General features: G+C 41.4%; 1 pseudogene; it reads left to right on the top strand.

The window, feature by feature from the left end:
• Positions 1 to 5,104: 5,104 nt before the first annotated feature.
• On the top strand, positions 5,105 to 5,594 carry LOC143638258 (large ribosomal subunit protein uL23 pseudogene; annotated as a pseudogene).
• The last annotated feature ends 17,047 nt before the right edge of the window (positions 5,595 to 22,641 follow it).

Below are 22,641 nucleotides of genomic sequence, written 5' to 3'. Positions count from 1 at the left end.
TATGTGTAATAGGAAATTAATACACAGCTGAACAAATTCAGTGATAGGACATTTAAATGATAAAATGTCATTTGTTGCCCATGACAATCATTCTCCTCAAATATGCCAATGACCTGGACAGCTGATGACCCTGGGAAATCCTCCATGGAACACTAGGTGTACCTGTGTGTACCAAACACACTTTCTGTACCTCAAAACTCAAAAGGAAAGAACGGATTTGCAATTACCTGCCTCTCTGTGTGCGTGTGTGTGTGTCCACCACAGAATTAGTGAGTTAGAATATTATTTAATATGGAAAATTTAATGAAACTCTAAATGCATGCCTGCTTATTTATGCTGGGTGCTGAAACAGGACCTCCTGCATGCTGAGCATGAGCACTGCCTTGGGCTACACTCCAAGCCCCATCCACTGTACTTAGGATGAAAAGCAACCAGCATAGTTATGCTGGGTTCCATCATGGAATGTTTGTCAAATCAAAATATGCAGCGCATAAACTGTTCACACAGGACTGTGTGCATGGCAGGTTCCTCAACAGCAAGCCCAGCCTCTGCCCATCACAACACAAGGCAGCTACCACCTCCAGCTTTAAAACCACAATGTTCCAAGGCTCAGACCAGTGTGCTGATAGAAAGCATTATATTCATGTTTGATTCACAGGTGTTTACTGGTATGTAGTTAGATACTTTAAAATAGTTTCCAATTCGATATTTAACACTTTTCTTTGAAAACTAATGTCCAAATCATAAAAATTTTCATTCATTACAATTTTTTTTTTGGTACCAAGGATTAAACCAGGGGTACTTAGCCACTGAGCCACATCCTCAGCTCTATTTTGTATTTTATTTAGAGACAATGTCTTGCTGAGTTGCTGAGGGCCCTGCTAATTTCCTGAGGCTGGTTTTGAACTCATGATCCTCTTGCCTCAGCCTGCCAAGCCACTGGGATTAGAGGTATGTGCCACCATGTCCAGCCATTATAATTTCTTATACATAAAAATATGGGTACTGAAGAACAAAATTGAACAAATTATACTGTCACATTGTGTGCAAGCTCAAATATACAGTAATGATTTTTTTACAATTATGTATAATGTACCAAAATTTTTTTAACAATTTGAAGTTTTGTTAAAAAAATTTCACACATTAAAGAAACTTAAGAAAATTTACTTTATTCAAACTGTCCAATTAAATGTCTACACCTGATAAGGCATTCACAGTTTCTTGTCATCTTGCCATGATTGCTTTTACTTTTAATGAAATGACTTGAGAATAAAGGGTGACAGCACAGGTCTCTCTCCTGTGTGAGCTCTGCAGTATAAAAGAAGATTTGAGTTCTCAGAGCTTGTGACATGAAGTAGGCTAAATGATCAGTACTGTGATGCAGATATCGTGTGGAGAGGTTCAGCCTGGTTCACTCATGGAAACTGAAAACGGGAAATTCTGGGAGAAAAGCAGGGAGACCTCTGCTCTCTAATCATAGTGACCATGACCTGTGGTGATGGCTGCTTCAGAAACATAGCTCATGTAAACCCAGGGAAAAAACAGAATGGGAGGCTTCGCAGGGGCTAGGCTGGCAGCAGTTACATGACTGCTGTGATTCCCAGAGCCGAGCATGGCTGTTGCAGAACACAGTGTACCTCCACTGCATGGGGCTCTGGCTGCTTCCTGATACCTGCTCTTCTGCACCCTTCCATGACATCGTCTCCCACACTCTTAAAGGTGTGTCCTCATTATGTTGCCTTGTGAGCGGGCTTCTGTAAGAGCTGTATTCTCAGATCCACAGCACTCTCCCATGTGAGTCCTCTGATGAACAGTGAAGGAAGACATCTGGAGGAATTCCCTGTAGGTTTTACGTGCATGGGGCTTCTCACCTGTGAGTTCCCCGATGCCTTTGGAGGTGTGACTTGTGGTAAAAGGCCTTCTGACATACATCACATTCAAAGGGCTTCTCACCCGTGTGTGTTCTCTGGTGCACCCTGAGGTTTGAGTTCTGGTTGAATGTCTTTCCACACTCTTCACATGTGTAGGGCTTGTCACCTGTGTGAACTCTCTGATGCACAGTGAGGTGTGGCTTACAGTAGAAGGACTTCCTGCACTCTTTACATTCATAGGGCTTCTTACCCGAGTGGATTCCCTGATGTCTGGTGAGATGTGACTTACAGTAAAAGGTTTTCCCACACACACTGCATCTGTATGGCTTCTCACCTGTGTGGGTTCTCTGGTGCACCCTGAGGTTTGACTTTTGGTTAAATGTCTTCCCACACTCTTCACATGCATAGGGCTTGTCACCCGTGTGGGTTCTCTGATGTGCAGTGAGCTGTGATTTACAGGAGAAGGTCTTCCCACATTCTTCACATGCGTGCGGCTTGTCACCCGTGTGGGTTCTCTGATGTGCAGTGAGCTGTGATTTATAGTTGAACGTCTTCCCACATTCTTTGCATGCATGTGGCTTCTCACCTGTGTGGGTTTTTTGATGCCTTTTGAGTTTTTCCTTCTGGTTAAAACTTTGTTCACTTTCATATGCTCCACAGGGCTGTTCTCCCCCATGGATTCCCTGACGCACGCTCACCTGTGTCTTCTGACTGATGTCCTCAGACTCATCATGGCCACATGGCTTCTGTCTTGCATCTGCTCTCTGATAATCTAAAAGGCACAGCCTCTTAATAACAGGCCTGTCACGACCACTGCATTCATTATGCTGCTGTCCACTGTGTATGGTCTTATGCTCAGTGAGGTCAGACGCTTTACAAAATGTCTCCCCACACACATCAGAGTCAAAACTTTTTTCCTTCACTTGACTCAACCCTTGAGCAATAGGCAATGCCTTACCAAGGTGTCTCACACATTCATGGCCAGAGCTGGCAGAGTTTTCCATATGAAATCTCTTCTGTGTTGATAGCACTGTCCTCATGGTCAAGGCTCTCCTCTGTCCATAATGCTGGCAATGGCCCTGTACACTCTGGACTTTGGTCTCTGGACTAGTATGCTCAGCACGTCTGAGGGGCTTCCTAGTTGCCTTAGGGTCATTAGGCCTCTCTCCTGCCTGTACCTCACCTTGCTCACTGTGGAGAAGCTCATTTTTCCATCCGTGAAGGTCCTTAGACTTGGTCCTTGAAGAGCTTCCACTCTGTGCAGTCAGAGCTGGAATATGGAGTGGGCTCACTTCATGTGTTCTTCTTGATTCACACCTCTCCTCTATTGATCTGCTGCCATCAGCTGTGACAATTTGCCAGGGATGTTTCACTTGGTGATCTTGGCTGGCCCCAACCTGGTCATTCACTTTATGGACATCTAAAATATTATAAAAGGAATATTGTGAAATACATGTAAGCATTTCTATGGAATTCAAACATAAAGGTGTTAATGATGTAAGACCTCCTGATGATTACATTGAGTTATGATGTGTGTGTGGATTTTGTCTGGAGTAAATTTAAGAAATTACATTAATATATGTTGGCATCAAATCATGCTACTTTTTTGCTTGGTTTATTTTACTTTTTTGAAACTGGGAAATGTTTAGCTGAAATATTCACCTGGTGCCTAGTAGTAGATGTTAGCGATGATTTTTTATCTGCCATTTCTTTTGCCTGTTCTTAGTTTTTGCCTGTAGTTAGTTTTTACAGAAGATGTGAGTAAAATGTCATCCTACATTGCTTCTCTTTCAGATTTGCAATGGAAATATTCTACTTATAGGATGCAGGTACAGATGACTTGTTCTCCACCTGAGCTAGAATATAGTTTCGGGAAAAAGCTGCTCACTTCACTGTTCACTGAGAAGCTTCAGTAGAAACCTAGAGGGCTCTGCTGATGAAAATGATCTTCCCACACTAGAAAGTGACATCGACCTCCAACTTCCTAATCTAATTTATCTTACGGTTCTTAGAAACACAATTTTGAGAAAGTAAGTAATCAACAAAAATGTCTAACTAGAACGAAATAGGAACTGGATTTTAAGTAAGTCTACCAAAAAAAATGACATATCAGTAACAAAGAAAGGAAATGTATTCAAACATGAGAAATCATCTTTGTGTCTGAGGCATGAGACCAGCTGCCTTTGGGATGGGGACCGGGATAAACTAGTGAGAACAATCCCACACAGCCGCCGTCTGCTGAGATACCACCACCCTGACCTCCCTGGCCAGGAGGTGTGGACTGACCTGGGAGGTGCTGGTGTGGGCCTTCCTTTGCCATCCATGGCCCAGATCCTCGCTCCAACTTGAAGATTCTCTCAGGTTTAATAATGCTATGTCCTATTAATGAAGAACAATGGGAGACTTGTGCTAAACTGTGATGTTGGGTCACTGAAGGCAGCTGCCTGCCCTCAGAAGCTGAGCCAGATGACGCCAGTGAGGACATCTGTGAGACAGGTGGCACTCATTCCTCGGAGGCTGGGACCTAACAATGAAGAAGAGTCAAACAGAAAGAATTCCAGAGAATGATGTGAGAGAGTGCAAGCAGATCTGAGAGAATACAGGCAGAAGACAGGCAATCAGAAAGACAGCTTTTGATATGAAGGAGAAACTGGCTGAAGAGTTAGATGCTGCAAAAGTAACCATCAAATTTTGGTGCTATAAAATAAATTAAGGCAAATTTTAAAGAAAGAAAAGAAAGCCAGCTGAAAGCTTCATTTGAATTTATGAAGAGGAAAAACAAATTTCTGATCTTGAAGATGGGTATTCTGAAATCACCAAGTTACATTTTTTAAAAATGTACATTTTATAAAAAATGAAGAAAACCTTTAAAACACATGGAACATCATTAACAAAGAGACATTTACATTATGGCTATTCCAGAAGAAGAAAACCTTATGCAATAAACTAACTGGTGAAATTCAGACCAGGGAAAACAGGGACATCTAGATCCAGGAAGCTCAGAGGGGCCTAATAGATTTCATCAATAAAATTTCTGAGTCACAGTATAATGAAACTATCAGAAGTACAAGACAAATAGAATTATGAAAACTGCAAGAGAAAAACATCAAGCCACAGATTAAAAAACAAACAAACAAACAAACAGGAAGAGCAGATCTCTCAGCTGAGACCTTACAGGCCAGAATACAAATAGAGGATACACTGAAATTCCTTTAAAAAAAAAATGCTAAAAGATGGCGCCAAAAGCTAAAAAGGAAGCTCCTGCTCCTCCCAAAGCTGAAGCCAAAGCAAAAGCTTTGAAAGCCAAGAAAGCAGTGTTGAAGGGTGTCCACAGTCATAAAAAGAAGAAGATCCGCATGTCACCTACCTTCCAGCAACCCAAGACACTGTGGCTCTGGAAGCAGCCCAAATATCCCTGGAAGAGTGCCCCCAGAAGAAATAAGCTTGACCACTATGCCATCATCAAATTCCCTCTGACCACTGAGTCAGCCATGAAGAAGATTGAAGACAACAACACACTTTTTTTTTATTGTGGATGTCAAGGCCAACAAACACCAGATCAAACAAGCTATAAAGAAGCTCTATGATATTGATGTGGACAAGGTTAACACCCTGATCAGGCCTGATGGAGAGAAAAAGGCATATGTTCAACTGGCTCCTGATTATGATGCTTTGGACGATGCCAACAAATTGGGATCATCTAAACAGAGTCCAGCTGTCTAATTCTAAATATACTTTCTTTTTTCCAACATAAAAAAGAAAAAATACTACACCTAGAAAAGTTATCCTTCACCTGGGCATGGTGTGAACACCTGTAATCCCAGTGGCTCAGTGCTTAAGTGCCCCTGGATTCAATTCCTGGTACAAAAACAAACAAACAACAAAACCCCCAAAAGCTATCCTTCAGAAATAAAGGAATAAAAGATTTTTCAAGATAAGTAAAATTTGAGGGGATTCATCATTACCACCCCAGCCCCCACAAATGCCTGAGGATGTTCTGCATTAGAAGTAGAAGGATGGCAACTACCATCCTCACAGACATGAGAAGGTCCAAAACTCAGCTGCAGAGTGGACACACAGAGGAAAACAGAACAAGGCCCCCAATACAGAAAGCCACCAAACAAGATAATCAGGAGGAAAAGAGTAAAGAAAACACAGCAACATAAAAAATTATAGAATGAGGAAAGATGTCTTATCAAAATAACTGTGAATATAAACACAATTTCCGAAGAAAGACACAGACTGGCTGAATGAATAAAAATAAAATTAGACCCAAGGATAAGCTGCTGAAAAGAAAATCACTTCACCTGTAGAGGCAGCAGGGCTTGAAGTGGAAGAGTGGAAAAGGATGCAGCCTGCAAACAAATACAAAGCAAGCAGAAGCACCTGCACATGTGCTGCAGAATACAGAAGACAGAGATGGACACTACATAATGGAAAAGGATCCATCCACAAACGTATGCACACCTGTGCTGGAGCATGAGCACCAACTTAACAAGGGAATGTTACTAGACCTGAAAGGAGAGGCAGAAGGCTAAAGCAATATTTTAACAGTCACTGGACAGATCGTCCTGCAAAACAGAGAGAAACACTGATGTTAAACCATAATATAGACGAAAAGGACCTTACAGACATTTACAGAGCATTCCACCCAACAATTGAAGAAAACAGAACCATCATGATACACAACATCTGAATGACCAATAGTAAGTACTGAGATTGATTCAGTATTAAAAAGCTTCCACAGGGGCTAGGGTTGTGGCTCAGTGGTGGAGCACTTGCCTAGTATGTGAGAGGTGCTGGGTTTGATCCTCAGCACCACATAAAAATAAATAAATAAAATGAAGTGGGAAAAAAAAGCCTAATCTTTAAAAAAAGTCTCCCACAAATAAAGCCCAGAATTAGCAGCTTCAAATTAAAAACAAAAAAGAATTAACATCAATGCTTTTTAAATTATTATAAATTATTAAAGAAACCCTTCTAAATTCATTATATATCATTATTATCTTTATACCAAAAATCAAACAAAAACACAGGAAAAAAATTGAAGAACAATATTTCTGATGAATACATTTTACCAGATCAAATCCAATAGAACACAAGAAAAGATTATACAGCTTGATCATGTGTGACTTGTCCCAGGGATGCAATGCTGGCTCAACATATGCCAATCTGTAAATGTAATTCAGGATTCCAAAACAGAATGAAGGATTAATAACAATATAAACATCTCAATTGATATAAGAAGGAATTTGATAAAATTTTCCTTAGCACATCTCTAAAAAATTAGATAAAAAGAAACTGTACCTCAACACAATAGGAACTACATATGGCAAAATCCAAGCCTATGTCTTAACAAATGGGGAAAACCTGATGTCATTTCCTCTAAGATCCACGACAAGACAAGCATATCCACATTTACCACAATTATTCAACATGGTATTGGAAGTCTTACCATAGCAATAAGATGAGGGAACCAAATAAAGGGCATCCAGATCAGAAAGGAGGTCAATTTATCATGATAGAGCGACTACATAATTTTATACATAGGAAAACAAAAAACTTGAGCAAAAACCTATACAGGAATTCAGTAATATTGCAGGAAACAAATCAACATAAAAATGATAATTTTTTATATCAATAGTAAAATTACTGAGATAGAAATTCAGAAAGTAATCCTGTTTATAATAGCTAATGAAAAATAAAACACCTTAAAGAAAATTTAACCAAGTAAGTGAAGGACTTTACAATGAGATTATAAAACACAGATGAAAGAAAGTGAATAAGACATAAAAAATGGACAAACATCCTATTGTCATTAATCAGAAGAACATTGCTAAAGTGCCTCTAGTACCCAAATGATTTGTAGATTCAATGAAACCCTTATCTAAATACTAATGACAATTGCATGGAAGCAGAAAAAAGTTCTAAACACTGTATTAATGTGTAAAAGACCCCAAATACTAAAAGCAATACTGAACTAAAAGATCAAATCCGTAGTCATCACAAAACCTGTCTCCAAAACACACTACAAGATGGCAGTAACCAGAATAGCATGGTACTGCACGAGGACAGACAAACAGACCAAGGGAACATGACAGAAATAACAGTGGTAAGTCCATTTAATCACAGTTGACAGATTTCCACCCAGGCAGCAAGATCATGCATCTGGAAAGGATGCTTTCTTCAGTAAGAGGGAACTGTGTATCTGTGTGTAGAAGAAAAATGGCAGAGCCTCCTCTCAATATACACAGAAACCAACTCAGTGTGGATCAGGACAGGAGGTGAAACCACAAAACTGCCCAGGAAAACAGAAGGGGACACTTCCATGTGCTGATTGGGCAAAGCTCTGCTTTTGAGATGGGGCCTTGCTATGTGGATCAGGTTGCTATGCAGAAAAGGACCAGGAGGAAGAAGTGCCAGCATGCACAGTGGGAGAGAATGCTCATGGACTCTCCATCCAACAGGGAGTAGTTTCCACAGCACAGAAGGACTTCAAGTCAAGAGCAGGAAACAAATATTCCAGTTAAAAATCAGGTGAATGACTTGAACAGACGTGTCCCAAAAGAGACACACAAATAGCCCAGGAGAGAGTACGAACAGATGCTCAGCAGCTCCCATCGCCAGGGAAGAGCCAGTGGAAACCACTGTGAGGCACCACTGCCCCAGTAAAATGGCAGAGTTAAGTGCTGATGGAGGAGGAGGAAGGAAAACGGCATTGCTGAGGGGGGGTGGGGCAAGGAGACCCCTGTGAAAACCAGCAGTGGAACTCCCCTGGAGTCCAGAAGAACTGTGTGCACTTGCACATCCACTGCAGTGCTGAGCACAAAAGTCATGATAAGGAATCAACCACAGTGCCCACTCACAGACAAATGGACGAAGAAAACATGGAACATGAATACCAGGGATAACACTCGGCCATTAAAACCCCAATATGTCATTTGTAGCAACACAGAGGGAATTGAAGAACACCATGCTAAGTGACACAGGAAGACACGTACCAGAAGCTCTCATTCATGTGCAAAGCCAAAGCTGACTCAAAGAAACAGAGACTAGAAGAGTGGTGGCCACATCACACTACATAAGAAATGTACAATTATAGTTTCCACTAAAATATATAAGACATAATTAGAATTAAAACTTAGAAATGGTTCCTACATTTTCCAACCCCAAAGAAAATAACTGCCATGAGAGTTACCAGGGAGTCAGTCACTCACCCAAGGACACAAGGCTGCTGCAGGTCTCCAGCATCACATCCTTGTAGAGGTTTCTCTGAGAGTCATCGAGGGCCTTCCACTCCTCCCAGGTGAAGTCCACAGAAACGTCCTCAAAGGATACTGGACACTGCAAAGGAAAATTTCTCTCACAAGTCTTCAGCATGGGTCAGAGCAGGATCATAAGTGCTCACACTTCTGTAAGAATGTGCCTGTCACTTAAGGGGCAAGCGGATTTTTATTCTCTGTAGTAATTCAGTAACTCCAAGAAATACCATTATATAATCCCCGCCTTAGATTAAGAACTGTTTTTATTCCTAGCAAGAACAAGATAAATGAAGCTTTGCTTCTGAAAAAAGCTGACAACCCAGCCTAAAGACATAAGAAAAAACACATTTGAAGCAATACAATGAACAATTAGATTCACATGTTCAGCGTTAAATGCAATAACAAAGAAGTAGAAAACAGCCTGCTCTTCAATTAGGCTGCACATCCCTGACATGACTCAGGGGTTCAGCTCGTCCACTGGAAAGCCTTCTCACCAGAATAGAGCAAAGGGGGTCATGCTGTCAAAGCACAAACTTGACAGTCACACCGCATGCAGGATGTCCCTGTGCTGAGAAGAGCAGCCCAGGAGGGGACACGCTTAAGAAATAGACAGTACTGTGATTTTCCATTTAAAATTTTACCTAGTTCCAGCAACATCAGTTCCACATAAATAGAAGCACATCATACTCATGTTTCCCTCCTATACCCAGAGACTTTCTAGTGTCCCTACAAAAGCGAACACCACCCACCTCCTAAAACACAGATGTAAATAAGGAGGGGACAACAAGAGGTGGCAAATTACCTAACAGGCCTGCATTCTGAAAGTCACCCTGTGTAAGGAGAGCTGGGGAGAACTGAAGGAGGAGTCAGAGGGGAAGAAATTGGGTGACACAGCTAACCCTAACATCAATAATACAAAGTGAAGTACACAACAGAAAAAGAAAAAAATGACAGAAAAAAAAAATAGGACAAGAATTTGGTACCCATTGGCTGTACAGAGGTGAAGATGGGAATTCACTTCCTGGGTAGACGATGGTGCTCAAGACCAAAGCTGAGGAAAAGGAAGTGAGCGTGAGGGGCAGGAGGTGAACTGAACGGCAACACTGTGTTGAAGTCTCTGTGGCCAAACACTGGGAAGCCATGTGGACACAGGGTCTGCAGCTCAGAGGAAGATTTAAGGAGAAGATGATATTCAGAAAGCAGTGGAACACAAGGGATAGCTGAGGCCACCAGAGTGAGAGAACCTACAAGATGGACAGAGTAGAAACCAGATGGAGTCTGAGGAAGCAATAACTCTCAGGGGGTGACCAAGAGAAAACTGAGGAAGATGCTCTTTCAAATTCGTTCTAGGAATAAAGAAATGTTTAATATTATGAAATCAACTAATACATTTCACTGTATCCATAGTTCTATTGAAAAAATAATGTGATCATCCACAGAGACATGGAAAGTTTTTGTTTTTTTGATGCCAAGGATTGAACCCAGGGGTGCTTAACCCCTGAGCTACATCCCCAGACCTTTTTATTTTTATTTTTTGAGACAGCGCATTGTTAAGTTCCTTGCTAAGAAGCTGGCTTCAAACCTGCAATCCTCTTGCCTCAATCTCCTAAGCCACTGGGATTATTGGCCTTTGTCACTACACCTGGCTGGAAAAAATTTTTAAAGTTTTATCCCACTTGCAATAAAGAACTCAGAACACCTTTCTTAACTTGATAACATGTATGTACCTAAGCCTGAAAGGCAGCACGACAAATGAAGTAGGAACTGCAAAGGATGAAGAGCTGCCTCACCCTAAGAATGACCATGTTTGACAGGCGTCGACTAAAATGAAGAGCAAAACCCAGCCAGGTTCTGATCTCTGCGCAATGAACACTTAAAACACCAGAGACCCTATGGATAACTACTGAAGAGAAGACGCCTCAGCCAATCAAATCTGTCTGTTCATTTGCTGAGATGGTGACTTAGGTTTGGGGTTGTTCTGATACAGTGCAATATGTTAAGTAACTGTTGGCCTCTCAACCCCATTTCTTGGATGACTCCTGCAGAGGTTTAATAGAATTCAGCAGTATAGCTCTGGGAATATTTTCTTGGAACACAGTTGATTTTATCATTAAAAACAATAAAAACAATCTGAGTAGAACACTGCTTGCAGATTACTGCTTTCCTTGAATCAGCATTCATAGTTTTGCATGACTTGAAATTTGCCCATTTAATCTAAATTATCTAATATACTGGCACACTACTGTTTCTATTATTCTTCTCTTTTTAAAATATTTTTTAGTTTTAGTTGGACACAATATTTTTATTTTTTATTTTTATGTGGTTTTGAGGATCGAACCCAGCGCCCTGCGCGTGCCAGGTGAGCACACTAACCACTTGAGCCACATCCCTAGCCCATTATTCTTCTCTTAATATTCTTTTCTTGGTGTAAACTAGGCAGTAATGTTCTCCCTTTACTATCTGATTTTAGTTATTTGAGCCTTCTATTTTTCCCTCATCTATTTAATTTTTTACTCACAGACTCACACACACAATCAACTTTCTGTGTGTTACTCAATTTCTAAGATTCTTCCCTATAAACCTCTATGGATTTCTATCTCTGAATCCCACTTTTTTCATTTTAAGCTCATGTATCTCCACTGTTCAAAGGAAAACATGGAGTTGGAGAAGATGCTTACAGTGTCTACACTTTTAGTAAAAGCCTTGTTGTGCAGAATGTATGAGATATCATACACTTGTGAGGAAACTGATGGACACTGCCGAGATATTCCAAAAAGCACTTTGCAAAGAAGGAATATTCAAGTGACATATAAATATCTGAAATGGAGTATAAATCAATACTATTGAGAGAAGCTGTCATTCAGACCATACCAAGTTCCAGATGCCACTTCCCTCCTGAGTCCAGGGACCCCTGCTCCAGCTGGCCCATCCCAGTCTAACCCATGAGGAAGAAGAGCACAGAGGCAGTGGTGTAGTAAGTTCCCAGGAGAAGGCAAGCTGGAAAGAGCAAAGGAAAGCTGCAGTAAGAACAGAGCTGAGGAGGAAGAGGAGACTGCTGAGGAAGAGGAGGATGAAAGGGTGCAGGGATGAGGAAGAGGAGGGTGGAGAGGCCCACAATGAAGGCAGCCGTGTGCAGGGAAATGTCTGCAGTGGGAGAAGGTAGGAAATTTGGTGACAGCATCATACCTCTACCATGAGGCCCCTAGGGCCAGAAGCCAAAGGTGGAAATAGACAAGTGCACCCCGATTCACCTGGCTGCAGGCTCTGGGAAATGTTTCAGGGTCCTCCCCTCCTTTCTCCCAGCCTTCTCATTTCCTCCTCTCCAGACACTGCTCCTCCAGCCTACATCTGCTGTAGTTCCACTTTCTAACCTGTCCATCTGAGCTCCCAGTTGCCCATCTCCATCTCCTTGTTTTCCCCAGCCCATCCCACCAGTCCTTGCTCTCAGACCAGAAGCTGGACAGTCCCACAGTAGCTCTCTGCAGGTTGGAGAGCTACAGGAACCAGAAGCTGCTCAGCCCAGGAAGCCGAGATTTGTAAGGACTAATGATGCAGCCCTAGCTGGAGACAGATGGCTTGGAAATCTCTGGTCAGAGTCCACTTTGGAAGAGTGAAGGAACAGGAGTCCAAGGTCTCAGGAGATCACACAGCAATCAAAGCACCTGCCCCAGGAGCACTAAGCTCACACATGAGTAGCTTCCTCCCTCTTCCAACTTCCAGTTCCATCCAGGCCTCAACCTACTAGACTGTGCTGCCCACATTTAGAATGGGTGCACCTTCGGTATGCTGTCTCACAAGCCAATCATTTGTAGAAACATGTTCCCTGATACTAGTAGCCTCTTAATCTTAGGCACCTCTCAGTCCAATCAAGTAGGCAATCCAGATTAACCATCTCTGCCTGGAAAAAGAGCTGCCTCCTTCTTCCCTTTTTGTAATTTAATAAAGAAGTGGTTACACATCTACTTCTGTTTTTTGTTTTGCTTTTGAAAGGAAGATACTCTAAGAAGTAGCTAGATCAGAGAATCAGAGGTTACCACTAAGGAGGGTGGAGGGGCGGTAAGAGGAGGAGGGCAGGGAGGGATTGCCCAGGTTTCATCATGTTGTTGTTTCTTGGTGCTGATAGTCGGTGCATGGTGAGCTCCCCTTGTGGCCATTCATTATTTCATGTAACATTGAGGCTTGTTCTTTTTGTTCATTTACTTATTTTGCGAAATAAGACCAAATTCATTAAATAAAAAGTGGTGAAAAAGAACAAAAGGGAGGGACTTTAAAAGGGCACAGGAAACACTATTGGCATTGGATATATTAGCTACGTTGAAGGTTATGCTGTCTTCACACATATGTAACTATGTCAAGATTGAAGTGTACATTTCAAATATGTACACGTCAATTATACCTCTATAAACCTGAAACATGTGCTAGGCATCTACAGCTGTGGTTAAAATGAAATCACATACTCTTAAATAGGTAAAGTAAAAGAGAGACCAAGAACACATTAGTTAAATATCAGTCGTAATGGTTTGGAAAGGCAAAATTTCTAAGAAAGGAGAGTAGATAAAAAACCCTACATAAATGAGTCAAATTTAAAGATATTAAAAATGAACATGCCTCAGCACCTCAAAAAAAAATGAACATGCCACAGAATATCAGTAAAGCCAAAATTTCTTGCTATTAGAAGTCAAAAGAACTTGAACGAGCTCTGGTAAATTTGACAAGTGAAAACTGCACATTGATTACATACATCTAATTGTGACACATGTACATATAAGTTGGTGCCCCCCTTAACCATGGGGATCTACTTTGGGAAGTGCAACCTAAGGTGACTCTGGCATTTTCCAAACCACAGAGCACTGGCAGAAGCCTAGATGACATGGACTATAACACTCCACCTGACAGACATGTATACGCATGAAGCCCGTCACCGAGGAAAACCACCCTGTCACACATGATGTAGCTCTGAGGGTCTAGCAACCACAGCAGACCCACAGAGCCGAAGACGGAAACCTTAAAGGACCTTTGCCATTTAGACAGCAATGAATGACAGAAAGCACATTGCAGCAAGGAAGAAAATTACAACCTTTCCAAAGAAAGCTGCCTGACAATAGGATATCTGTATGACAAAACAAAACAAAACCCTCAAATCCTACTGTACCCTTTCCTCATACCACTTAAGAAATCATTTATAGAGGTAATATAAATATTAAATATAAAAAATGCATTCAGAAGTTATATAATGGACATGGTGGTGAATACCTGTATATAATACTAGTGGCTTAGGAAGCTGAGGCAGTAGAATCCCAAGATCAAAGTCACCCTGGGCAAAATTTAAATGGGGCTAAGGATGTGGTTCACATCCTTAGTTTCAATTACCACAACCACAAAAAAGAAAAAAAGGTAGTTATTTATTTTCAAAGTAATACAAACAATATTTTAAAAATTTCATAAAATGGGAAATATTAAAATAAAACCAATATTCCTCAAATGATACCATCAAAAGATACAAAACAAAGGGTCAGATGGGGAGAAAGTAACTGCCTTACATATAACAAACACTTTTAATAAGAAAGGGAAAGATAGGGACCCCAAAGAAAAGCAGGCAAGAGAATGGAACAGCCCCTTTACACAGGAGATCTGTCTTCAATGATAATAAAAAAATCCAATTTTTTTAGAATAAGAGAAATACAAAATAAAATCACACCAGAGAGATAAGATTAAATAGTATTGGTGAAGATATGGAAGAAATGCATTCTCAAGAACTGGAGGACCATGATAACAGAAACAGGCACAGTAGTACTGATGCAAACAGCCAATACTCAGGGTATGGGAAAGGGGAGTACAGCTAGGAAGACAAGCAAAAAAGGGTGGGGAAATGCTTTCAGGGGCCAGCCACCCACTAATAACAATAATATCTGACTGAATAAACATTCAGTTTAGCAAATAGTGTAAACATCACATAAGTTTTATGTAGATGTCACGTGCATGGGTTATTTTATATGAATACATGTTTAGAAAATTGTAAAAATTTATAAAAAAATAAAAATATGTTAAATCAGATAAAAGACTCAATTATTTACACTAAACTTATCACTACAAAGATGAACAATTTCCCCTGAATTAATCTAAAGTATATCCCATCAAAATTTCAGCTTGGGGCTGGGGTTGTGGTTCAGTGGTAGAGTACTTGCCTAGCATGTGTGAGGTACTGGATTCAGTTCTCAGCACTGCATATAAATATATAATAAAATCAATGTCCATTGACTATATATATATTAAACTTCAGCAGGCTTTATTTATTCTTAAGTTTTAGATGGACACAATATCTTTATTTTACATTTATGTGGTGCTAAGGATTGAATCCAGTGCCCTGTGCATGCTAGGAGAGCACTCCATAACTGAGCCACAACCCAAGGCAGCATGCTTTACTTAAAAAAAAAAAAAAAAAAAATTCTTTTTGGTTGTTAGACGGACCCAATACCTTTATTTTATTTATTTTTATGTGATGCTGAGGATCGAACCCAGTGCCTCACATGTGCTAGTCAAGTGCTCTACCACTGACCAATAGCCTCTTCATTTTTAATTGAAGGGACCAAAGCAAAAAGTTCTAAAATCCATCTGAAAGTTAAATATATATGAAATCAGCCAAGAAATTTCTGAATTACAAGAGCAAAAGAAGTTGTCTTTTCCTGACCCTGATGTATATTATGAAACTATAACTTTGTAATAATAAAGACCAAGGGATCATAATACAAACAAAATCCATACCTGAATCTACATGCATGTAAAAGCTTTGTATTTTTAGTATGATGCAGTAGAAAGGCCTATATAAACCCAACCTCATTGAGGATAAGATTAAACGTGAATGGATGATAATGCCCAAATATAAAGGTAAGTGCTTGGGCAGTGTGTGTGCAGAATGTGCAAGGTCTGGGGTGGAACCCCACCATCACCATAAAAGTCAGATGTCAAGGGGGTGAAGTTGAACATAAGGCGGAATAGGTGAGTCCTGATTCTCCCTGCATCCATTGACACCTGTTGAACATCTTGTGCTTCAAGTCCCCCTTAGACAAAGCTATAAATGAGTTCAAAGACATACACTGCACAACTGAAAAAAACAAAAACAAAAACAAAAAACCTGCCATCAAATGAGTAAGAAAAGCTGTGGTGGAGTAGGGCATGAGTCCAGCCTTAGGACGTGTGCCATATCACTGGGACAGAATCACCAAGAATCAGTGTCACCTGAGGTGAGGAAGATTGGGACCACACATAGGGCACCTTAATACATTGTCCTGTGGTTTGCATCTTCCTTTACCTAGTGCTGGGAGAGAAACGGTCTAGGCTTAACCAAGTACCAAGGGAGGGGACAGGAACCGAGGGGCTGAAGCCACCACATGGCGCGGGGAGGGAACAGGACCCCAGGGGCTGACGCCACCACACGGGGAGGGGACAGAACGCGAGGGGCTGAAGCCAACACACGGGGTAGGAAAGGGACCGGACGTCCAGCGTCCAGCTGCTGACTCCACCCGCCGAAACGCCAGAGGGGACTGGGAGCTGAGCCCCCAGAACAGCACTACGGACTCCAGAGGGGACCGCGCAGTCCCGGCCACGACTTCCTGCTCCCGCCACATCCAGCTCTGGTTCCACATCCTCCCTTCGGGGCGCAGAGCCGCGCACTCACCATCTCCCAACCTCCTTGATGTTGATGCTGTGGCATCGCGTGGCAAGCAACCTGGGCTCTCGCTCAGCAGCGAGACCTGCAGTAGCAGCGCAGAGCCGCGCGCTCCGCTGACCTAGACGCGCCAGAGAGCGCCTTCTCCTGACGATTGGCCCGTCTTCTTCGCTCGCGTCTGCTGATTGGCCTGCGCTCTCCCCAATCCCTGATTGGCCTGCGCCTCAGGACACGCCCTGCGCGTGTGCGCCCGCGATCTGAGCTAAAGCAGACGGCTTCCACCCCGGAGGGAGCTAGGTGCGGGAGGCTCTTTGGACTTGAGACTGGAGACACGCTACCCCTGAGCCACAGCCCTCTTTAGTTTGTTTTCTTTTTAAATTTTTGAGACAGAGTCTGAGTCGCCCAGTGGCCTCCGATGTCCTGTCCTCCCGCCTCAGGTTCTGGAGTTGCCGGGTTATTTTTCATTTGAGGTCCTGAACTCCGAGCTTCAGGCTGCAGCTACGTTAAGGTGCAGTTTCTTCTGAGTAGAGGTATCTAGCCCATGTAGCTCGGGCAAGAGGATTTTTACCTTTAATCTTGTGTATGAGGGAATGCCAATTTATGCAGTATACTCCACTGTATTATGCATTACTGTAAATGATATAATGACAGTTGCTTTAAAACTTCTTTTAACTTTTCTGCTCTCTGGTTTTGTGAGGAGACAATTTGAGCTTTGAATTGGAAGGCAATCTCCCGAGGCAGCGATGTCCAACACAAATAGAATGAGAGGCCCAAGTGAGATTTATCATTTTCTAGTATTCACATTAAAAATTAAAAACAGGGGCTGGGGTTGTGACTCAGCATCAGAGCACTCGCCTAGTACGCGTGAGGCACTGGGTTCCACCCTTGGCACCACATAAAATAAATAAGGTTATTGTGTCCATCTACAACTAAAAAATATTAAAAACAGCAGGTAAAATAATTTAACCCAGTATATTCAGAATATTAGCATTATGTGACCAATATAAAATTACTAAGGAAGTAGATATATTTTTTGAAACTACATCTTCAAAACTTATTATTTTAAGCTTCCAACACATCTCAGTTCATAGCAACTACATTTCAGCTTTGAGAGCGATGGCTCCCTGACCTTAGGGAGATGAAGGGCCTGAAACGCACCTTTTTGTGCCAGAAGTGAGGAAATATACTTCCTTACCAATATCTGTCCTCAGGGCCAAAGAACAAGACAGACACTGAGAAGAGAGAGAGCAGGGAGCTCCAACAAGGAGTCCAAAAGAAGACTACTGTTTTCCATCTGATGTTGGGCACTGATACATTCCAACTTAAGAGGTCACACAGCAAAGAAAAAAGGTGAGTGTCCTAGGAGGTGAGGATCCCATATATTTAGATCTCTCAACAGCATGGACTCTAGAGTTTATGCAGATTGAAGGAAAACTTCTTATTTTGCACCTGGGCCAGGGACCTAATGGCCAGGCTGTTATTTGTTTCCTCCTGTGGCATGGGCACTGTGAGAATTTGGCAACAGTCATGTAGATATGTCTACATATATTTGTGTATAATTCAATACTATCTAACAAGAGGTCCAAATTTAAATTAGAAGAAGAGAAAATCAGTACCTGTAGGGTACCTCCTATTGGCTAGATAACTTCTACACAACATGAGATTGAATCTTGGCATCCTGCCTGTGATGTGTGTATTAGTTATTATTGGATAAAAAACCACTCTAAAACTTACTGGCTTGGGCTGGAGATATAGCTCTTTTGGTAGAGTGCTTTCCTTTCATGCACAAGGCCCTGGGCTCAATCCCCAGCACGCACACACACAACAAAAACAAAAACAAAACCCAAAACCAAAAATAAAAATTAAGAAAAAACCTTACTGGCTCATGCCTGGGATGGCCATCAATTCAGGCTGGCTCAGCTGGGGCCTTCTGTAGTATGCAGCCAGTTGATTGTTGACAAGGTCACTGAACTTCAGAGGGTAAGCTGTCTGTCATCTGGAGCACTTTGATTTTCCTCCTGTGATTTCTCATCCCCCAGTAGGCTGATGTGGGTTTGTGCTCATGGGGAGGCAGGGCTGGAGAGCAAAGCATCCAAGATGTTTTGATCCTGGATACCCAATTAGTAACCATTCATGGTCACAACTCTAGATTGCCATAGCCAATAAGGAGAGCCCAAACCAAGATTTGGGAAAGAGATTAAGAGATTCTTCATTTAAAATTTTTTTTTTAAATATATTTTTTAGTTGTTGATGGATCTTGATTTTATTTATTTGTATGTGGTGCTGAGAATTGAACCCAGTGCCTCATACATGCTAGGCAAGCGCTGTACCACTGAACCACAACCCCAACTCAAGAAATTCTGCATTTTGATAGGGGTAGGAGTAAAAACACTTTGTCAAGGTTATGGATACAGCTAAGGCTGAAGAATTTCTGACATTTTGGCTCTCAGTATCTTTCTGCCCTTTCTTATAGATGAGGTTTATATAGTATGAAGAAACATATTCAAAGCCCCACAGCTATTACACAGCTAGAGTAGGATTCAGGATCAACTCTGCCTGACTGCAAAGCGAAAACACCTCCACTAGATCACGTGACTCATCCTGTACTTATTTTCTCAGGTCTTGGATGGAAACATGTATTCAAAAAAGCATGATTTGTGTCCATCTAGTGCTGTTCTCCAGTGGGAATAATATCCTTGATTGAATGCTTCTGAAGCTTCTAGGAAGGGCTTGTAAAAATTTGGGGAAATGGTTAAGGACTGAGTTTAGGGAATCAAGAAACAATGTATTTTTATTTTCTCATCAGAAGAGAAATTTGAAAACACATATAATGCATCCTACAGGCAGGGTAATAAAAAAAAGATATGGAATCTGCAAAGAGAAGACTGTACCTGCACCACAAGAGTGCTAAAGTAGAAAATAGGAAGTACCACATGAGAAAGTGATGGAGAACAGAGAATAAGACTATTTTAAACCAGAACCAAAAGATCTACTAGATCTCCCTCATGAGAATATCATCTGGGCGTATATCTGTAAAGGAACATGAAGCTCCATGCAACTGGCTTCAGCACAGAGGAATATGTGAGAACCTCAAACTAGAAGGATTTCAGCACTCTGGTGTATAAGCATTCATAAAACACAGTCTCAAACTTAATTGCAGTGAAGTAATCTAAATATGCTAATAGAGAATTATCTTCAAGTATGAGCTAGCTGTAGTAAAGAAAATCACAAAGAAAGATGAAAAAATTGTATTCAAATTTATGTATATAAATATGTATAAAAATACTAATGTAGGGATTAAAAGGGATCAATACATTTTAAAGAATAGGGCACTGAAAAGCACAGGAGAGAGGCAGTTCACCTGTCACTTGGCGGGAGCAGAGGTGGAGATGGAAACCGAGTGCCTGTCTGCTTCCAGAGCCCACGTTTATCTCCAACTTTACTGATCCTCCAGGCTCTCTGCCTTTGCTGGCTCAGAAAAGTGATTATACCTGGCATTGAAGTGGCCTGTTCTTCATGGCCCTGAGTGGGTTGCTGACCTGCTGGCATGGAGGCTCCAATGGGTAGGACTGGTTGTAGTTGCAAGACAGAGTGGTATCTATAAGTCTACCCAGAGCCATGTCTCAGGTCTCTCCCAGTGCCTGCCTAGCAGCCAAAATCCTGGTGCCCTATCAGTGACCAGGTACAAGGGCCTGTGACTGGCCAGTGCACCATAACTACAGGCTGCACCTCTCAGCCAGGACTACCCTCTACACACACTAGGCCTTCACAAGTCCTGCCTGGCTCTTTTTTCTCATTCTCCCTAAACTTCTCCTTGACAGGACCCAGAACTAAAATTGCTCCTCAAAGCTACATCCTACTTAGTGCAACCTGAATCAGCTGGATCAGACCAGTGGCTCACTTGCAAGGTGGGAGCCTGTAAATTACAACCCAGCATACACACCCCAGCCAATAGCCATGAAACCACGAGGATGATGCTTGATTGTACTGATGGCTTTGTGTTTCATGTCAGTGCTCCTTTAGCATGTGTTGTCATCAAGGAGAGATTGATACCATCATCAGAGGCTGTGATATTGACTTTATCATCTCCAAATGTGATTTTCATTTACTAAATGAGGTTTGCTAGCTCCCTTTTCGGCCTGTGGGAATGGCCCTAAAGTGCTTTAGGAAATGTGGGTGTGGGGCATGTAAGTTTGCTATACTTACCACAATGAAACACCACAGGCAGAGTACCACCCTATGTATACCACAGAAATTTATTTCTTATGTTTCTGGAAGTTAGAAGCCAAGATCAAAGTTTGGTTTGGTTTGGTTTCTCTAGCAGGTTTGGTTTCTCCTGCAGCCCCTCCCTGACCTCCAGACAGCAGCATCTAGCAGTGTCATTGAGGTGTCCTCCATGGGCTTCCTTCTGTCCTTATGTACCCTGGCCTCTTTCCTTCTTGTGACACCTGTCACTTGGATCAGGCCCCAACCTCATGGTCTCATGTGACTTTAGTTACCTCCTTGAAAACTATATCTCCAAATTTCTACACACTGGTGGTAAGGGCTTCAAGAGATGAATTTTGGGGAGATGCAGTTAAGTTCATAAAAGGAGAAAAGGTTGTGATATCTGCTATTTAGGCAGAGAAGAACTTGGTTCTTGAAGTGAGGGTAAGGTCCTCAGAATTTCTCTGTCTACTATGTGCAGCCACGTGTGCACATGCCAACGCATGCATACACATGCGAAGTCTGGAATGGAAACATCAGAAATGGGCAGGGGTACAGTTAAATCAGCTGTCAGGAGAATCAGTATCATAGGATGAAAGTTAGGCAACATTAAAAATTATGAGAAATGACAAGAATGGTTTATAAAATTTAAAATTGTAAAACAAAACATGCAGTTGTATACAATTTTGTGATATATTTGGTATTTACATTTTCTAAAAGGTAAATAATGATGAGAAAACAAAACAAAACTCAACAATACAGACCAGTTAACACAAGTTTTATTTTGTTGAAATTCTTGCAAATTTTATATGAATATTACTCAAAACAAGCACTCAGGACTCTGTGACATGTAGGAAAAATAGATTCCAAGAAAGCATAAATCTACCACCAGTTATATTTAATGCTTGTATTCCTTTTCTCAGCATTATCTACTTAATTAGCTCCTTAGTGAATGATGGCAGTTTTCCCCAACCCTGTATCAGCCTTTTGTATAATATCTAGCAGTTCTTGAAATTTATGTTGAGATTTATTTTTCAATACTTGCACTAATTTACCCATTTGATGAATATGCAATTGACTATTACAGTATTTGAAATAAAAAATTAATTATAATGGTGCACATAATGCTAGCATCTTCAAAGTCTCCAATGCACATAAATAATAGTGTGGCATTTGCAAGCATTAAAACTGTACATTTCCTAGAGGGACTTCTGGCTTTACATTTTTAAGTAGCTTCATGAACATATACACTAGTAAAATTGAAACAAAATAAAAACAACTATTTGAAGTTCCTGGTGGGCCTTAGAGCACAGCTCAGTAGTAGACTGGCAGCATGCCTGAGGCCATTGGTTCCATCCTCAGCATAACAGAAATAGATAAACAGACAAACTAAATAAAGAAGTCAATGGAAATGGTACAATATTCACAGCAAATGAATGTTCAATCAAGAAAATCCACCATCATTCAGTTAGAACTCTGAAGTTCAGTGGTGTTCATATTCAGGCCTGCTTCATCCCTCATTTATCAACTCAGTGAGAGGAACCTCACAACACCCTGATGCCTCCAAGAGCACTGGGCTCCCTCTCTGCCAGCTGTAGGCGGTGGACTCATCTCCCTGGGTGACAAGATGTTGTCA

The sequence above is a fragment of the Callospermophilus lateralis genome, chromosome 19 (assembly GCF_048772815.1).
Source record: "Callospermophilus lateralis isolate mCalLat2 chromosome 19, mCalLat2.hap1, whole genome shotgun sequence".
In the NCBI taxonomy this organism is placed as follows: domain Eukaryota; kingdom Metazoa; phylum Chordata; class Mammalia; order Rodentia; family Sciuridae; genus Callospermophilus; species Callospermophilus lateralis.
The sequence above is the reverse complement of the archived record's forward strand: the minus strand, read 5'-3'. Positions and strand labels throughout refer to the sequence as shown.